The sequence below is a fragment of the Vanessa cardui genome, chromosome 26, assembly GCF_905220365.1.
Source record: "Vanessa cardui chromosome 26, ilVanCard2.1, whole genome shotgun sequence".
In the NCBI taxonomy this organism is placed as follows: Eukaryota; Metazoa; Arthropoda; class Insecta; order Lepidoptera; family Nymphalidae; genus Vanessa; species Vanessa cardui.
Genome location: NC_061148.1, coordinates 9752517 through 9758516, shown reverse-complemented (window position 1 = coordinate 9758516; position 6000 = coordinate 9752517). Strand labels below are relative to the sequence as shown.

Sequence of the window (6000 nt, the reverse complement as noted above, 5' to 3'; positions counted from 1 at the left end):
AACGGTATACGATTCTAACATCTTAGCTAATTAGTCTCTACGCTACGAAACGAGGGTAGATTTATAATTGAATTCTGCAACACGACAATTCAAAATCATTAATAAGTACTAATCACATTTAGATTTTTAGCACAATCTACCTACCAGTTTTAATAGTTAAGCTGCATGTCCTGTTTGCCCATGTTAAACAGACAGAGTGTGTGTTTGGGCAGACAACTTCTTAAAAGTATCTACGTAGCGCACAGATACGAAATATCGTCTCCTGATCGTCCCGCAGCGTCTCCCGGACCCCCTCCCGAGGGCACGCGTCGGGGCGGGGACCGTGACAGTGGTGGCGCGACCGTCGTAGCGCGCAGTCGTGTCTAGTGTGTGCTCATATTCCTCGTATCGCGGTAAGATGTTGTTGTGAATACTAACTATGAATGTTGTTCGTTGTTAAAATTAAATGTGTTTTATTTCATACATTGTATTATTTATTTTAATGTTCATTTCATTATTTTTCACGCTCTGTTGTTTGTTGTCATTCTTTAATAATACTCATCGCAGTGATAAAGTTTCATTAGAAACTTTGCTAATATACCGTCAAAATAAATTTCATAACATACGAAGTATCTTTTACAATGCATTGTGTTGCTGGATTTTACATCAAACAACAGTGTTTATTTACGAAGGTTGTTTAGTGTTGTTACATAAAAATTCAATTTTTTCTATGTAGGTAACTTTTATATAAAATATATAAAAGTTTCATGACATAAACAAAATAAACGAGCCGTATAATGGTGTTTTAGTGATATAAACACAATTTATTGTTGCCGGTAAATCTAATATTTGCTTTAATTTGAAAGAGTAGAAGTACATAGCAATCACCGGGCTTAAAAATTAATTGATTATAAATATTATTTTTGTCAAGCTCAATCTAGCTAAAACCACTGCCAGTAATTTGGGTATTTACTTTATTTATTCGAATTCGCATATAGTATATTATTTGAATAGGTATTTTGTGAACACTTTAGCCTAACAAGGCTAGCTTTTGTATGTTTGTTGTTGTTTTGATACATTTAACTTAAACATTTACTTATGTATTCATTTAATTTTTTCTTATTTTTTAAATTGAAACTATCATCTATCATATACTTTGTATGGATATATTGTTATTACATACACAACCATTGCTGATATCGGCACATAATTCATAGCGGATAATTCAAACATTTCAAGACTGAAGCGGGTCCAGCCAATGTTTATATTAAATTAAATACAGGCTGTAATTCATACCGAACTAACTACACCACATTAAGGGCCAGTATGTTAATTATGTTGTCTCAGTAATTTCGCCGGTTCACTTGTCCTTCAAACCGGAACTAACACATTGCGATGTGCCCGAACCGGTCGTGCACCGACTGAACAGAAACACTGATTATTATTCAAAATGTATAAAATAAACATTATATTATTATTATGTAAAAATATATTTTTCGCCTACAGGCAGAAAACATTTTTTTTATAATATGCTGTCCTAAATAAATACATACAAAAATACATCAAAAAGGATTGATAACTTTCTGAGATTCTTCAGTTGGAAACGCATTTTGAAATACTGCTTTTTTGAAGCGCGATTGCATAAAATATTTTAGACATTTACTATTGTATCTACGTTTATGTTATTATCATATCTTGAACGACAATATGATAATCATTGTGTTGCTAAGCCAACTCATACGGCAGACCAACATGAAAGGACGCCAAGTCTCAGTTATCGCCAATCTCCAATCAACTTATTCATTTCTAATATAGGACTCGTCTGGTAAATCCGCTTAATTCCCTCAGACCGTCGAGTTTCAACACTAACGTATTTCTTTAGCGTCTAGGTACCTTTAAGGTCGTGACATAGAAATTGTTTTAAGACGATCATTGGTTATATTTTTCAATAACAATTAAAATATCCCTCATTCAAGTAGACAAAATATAGAAGCACTTTTCATCGTAATTTTACGAAAATATATTAAGTGAAGCCGCCGGTTCGACAGTTGAAGATCGCACAAGGAGTGTTGATTGATTTTCATGGATTTCATGGTAGAGACAATCCCATTTTACACATGTATATAAATGCATATATGAAGCGGGCAAGATCGCACATACATATCCACGAATTAATACAAGAAATCTATAGCTGAATTCGTGTATTAATTTTTACAATATTTTATAAGCCGCGACACGTGTCATATCCTTTTTGACAGCTAACATTTCTTGTTTTTCTAACATGATTCTTACTGGCCAGAATCAAATCTCTAAACTAAGTGATTTCAATCAAATTATTTTATTATCTCCTGCTGCGATTATTTTTCTTAACATTTCAAGGACTCGTGGTAACGTTTTCATAATCCTCATACATATTTCTAATGATATTTCGTTCGGATTACCGCCCAAAAATTAGGAAAGTAAAATCAAACTGAATATACCGCTCGGGCCTCGAGATCCACTCCAGTAATAAATTAGACAGTCCTTGAAGACGAGTCCGTGACTGAATTGTATTATGAGTTCTTACAGGGATAGTTCGGTAATCGATGTCGTCGGATTATTTTTATCGGATTACAGAGAAGGTTTTCTAGACGATTTTGTCAAGGGTATATAACGGTTTGGTGATTTCCTTGGAGAGATTATTAAATATATTATCGAACAGACTCGGCTCAATTCGGAGAAGGTTAAACATACGTTTCAGATTAAAATCGCAACTTCGATAAATTGAATATACTTCGCTACGGCTATGCTTAGAATTATGTTGGAATTTCAAGTGGCTTAATATTTACGTGAATTTATTATTTGAGAAGGAAACTAGACTTGAGAATCTAAAAGTTATAAATAAGAGTCTGCAATGGAACATTGGTTGCGTCACTTAAGTTCCTGCGGTCCATAACGCATCGTGAAAAGAATTTATCCAAGAGTCAGCTAGCAAATTTGTTATGAACATTGACGGTTACTATGGAATAACTTATAACCGACCTCAGATCTGGATGAGGTCACCAAATCTTCTTATATCGACCATTTCATATCGATTTTTTCACTGTAATATTATGTAGTCAAATTTGAATACAAATCAGGGATTTTTTCTAAACTGGTTTAAATTACCATTTTACATTTTATTTCTACATTTTCTCGAAACACTTTTATTTTGTCTGAGCAAGAAATCAACGAGATAAAAATGTTATTAAATTATAACAATCTTCAATTCATCTGATCAAAGTAGTTTCTAAAATGAAAAAGCGTAGAGAAACGTCTCGTCATAATTTAACGAGATTAAAATAAAATCATAAATTATATATTAATAATAGCTTCTGAATTTTCTAGAAAGTTCAAGAGATTTATATCAAACCAACCAGAATCGATTTGATTGATTCGATATACGAAAATATTATCGATATCATTTGCAATTCAAAACGAAGAAGAAAATCTCTAAAAGCGCAATTATAAATCAATATAATTACTGTAATAATAGGTAATAAAAATTTGGTTTAAAAAACAATGATTATTTATCATTATCATAATGTTTGTTATCTGAATCATTTTCCCTCTGTGTCACTAAACAAGTATTCAATTCCATCGAGATTAAATGGATATTTTCAATCTGACGTTTGGGACGTTAAGGCGTCGCTACGACGTTTGCAACACAAAATTAAAGGAATAATAAAATTCCGAGCAGCAATTCCTCTCCGCAACTTGTTATTGCGTAAATTTTTCCCAAGCCGTTTGTCGCCCGAAACAGCTGACAATCTGCGGAGACGAAATTGCGAATATTCTATGACATTGTCTTGATAACTTTCATGCTCCTCGTAATATTCTTCCTTTTAATATTGTTGACGCCGACAAAGCAATAATCGTCATATTGAAATTGAAAAATCAGATGGAAATATTATAATGTTCACTAAGGTCTGAAAGTGAATGGAGTCTAACTTAGTCTTTATTAGTAAGCATTACATTTGCTTATTGAAAGTGAAAAATCTACAACTGGTTCTGAAATAACCACCTCAGAAATTAAGTAGGATGCGAGTGCCGAGAGTACACGTATGTACATTCTGAGAAATAATTCCATATAATAATTATTATATGATATCCTAAATGTGACTTATCACTAAAAAGTAAACAGATTGTGTTAAGCTTTCTTCAAAATCAAAATATACTTTATTCAAGTAGTCGTTTACAAACACCTTTGAATCGTCATTTAACAAATATATTAAGTGAAGCTACCACCGGTTCGGAAAGTAGATTCTACCGAGTATCACCAACAGTAGTCGTTAAGTTAATTAAAGAAACGATCGTTACGACTCGTGAGTTTCCTTTGAGGTGACGCTGCTGAAGGCAATACGACAAAACTACAGAACGGCAGTGTACCCGTCTATGTAAGCTGTATGGGAGATCAGTTTTAGAAGTAGATTTTTATGTGCAAAACTAATTTTATGAAATTTAAATTAAACCCACAGCATTCCTTTCAACATTACAATTGATGTCGATTTTTTATATTTTAATTATGAAAAGTCGCATAAATTATTTGTTCACGGGTGTGAGTATTATATATTAGAATGTTCTTTTACTTGAAATTTAGCATTTGTAAGATTTGAAAATGTTTCTTTTCAACCGACTTCCAAAAGGAGGAGGTTATCAATTCGTCTGTATTTTTTTTTTTTTTTTATGTTTGTTACCTCATAACTTTTCACTGGGTGGACCGATTTTGATAATTTTTTTTTGTTTGAAAGGTAGTGCTTCCCGTGGGTTCCCATTTTTTTTATTTAATTTTTAATTTTAATTTTTGATAGATATACTGTAGGGTTTTATTGGCTGACACCGGCTCCAAATATACCAATAACTATAACTACATGATATAATCGTTAATCGACTTTTAAGTAGTCTAATATTTTTCATTTCATTTAACTTAGGAAGACTCTAAAAAATATGTTGAATACGCAATTATTTTTAATACTTTTTCGTGCATATTCATTTGTTTTAAAATAGTGTTTTGTTTGAAGTCGGTTTTTCTTTTTGTTAAAATTTTATTTATACATTCCGTATTCCGTAATCTTATTATTCTCCAATAGATCAGACATATTTTACAAAACAAAATCAAAACTTATTATTGGCCTGAGCGGCATTCGAAGCCGGAATCTTAGTATTTGCAACCTCATGAGATAGCTGCTAGACTACAAAGACTCTTACATAAGTCTTTATCAATGGCAGTGTTAAGTATTTATCGCTAAGCGACTAACACACATTAGAATCTTATCGTCAAAAGATTTAACAGAAATCATCATATAAACTCACAACTACATAGAAATCGTAGTAACATTATTACGTGGAGGGAAAACTGAATGTCAGTTTTCCAGTACTTGTATTATTATTTTATATAAAAAGAGTTAATTATGTAAAAATTTCAAAAGCATGTTTTCGAAGTGTATCAACCTTTGCCTGTTACTGATTTGATAGAGCGCCAGTTGTTAGTTCTTTTAAAGACATTCATATATTGTTATCTGAAATTGTTACTGATGTGTTATTTATAAAATGTTCTTTGAATAATAATTAAAAGTTATCATCATCGTTGCTAGATTCGAGTTTGCTGTATTTGAGAAATTTTCTAACGCCGTGTCCCACACTAGTACGTTCATAGCTACTTCAAATATATGGAAAGATATGGTCTATACAGAATATAAATAACTTAATATAAAGTATTTGGTCAAATGCAGGTCAACGCGAGAAAAGCGATAATTGAAACCATCGTTAGGAAGTCCTTACGTTTTTGGTGATATTATGTTCCATGTGTGACCATCACGTGTACCGGAGAGGCGAAGAGGAATAAGCTCAAAACCTTAACTTAAACTGTGCCAAGCAGCAAAAACGAACAATTTTAATGTACTAACACGCTAACACTTAATTATGTAAAATAGCACAGTACACAGTCGAGTGTAATTATGAAAGCGAGCCTGAAGATAATGATCAAAAAATGTCCACACAATC

The 6000-nt window shown here is 32.2% G+C and overlaps 1 protein-coding gene across 1 annotated transcript in view; it reads left to right on the top strand.

The window, feature by feature from the left end:
* Positions 1–333: 333 nt before the first annotated feature.
* The window catches only part of LOC124540787, a 78760-nt gene continuing 73093 nt past the window's right edge, over positions 334–6000 (top strand). Inside the window, exon 1 of the mRNA XM_047118504.1 lies at positions 334–392. The gene's annotated coding sequence lies outside the window, so the exon portion shown is untranslated. The remainder of the gene's footprint in view (positions 393–6000) is intronic.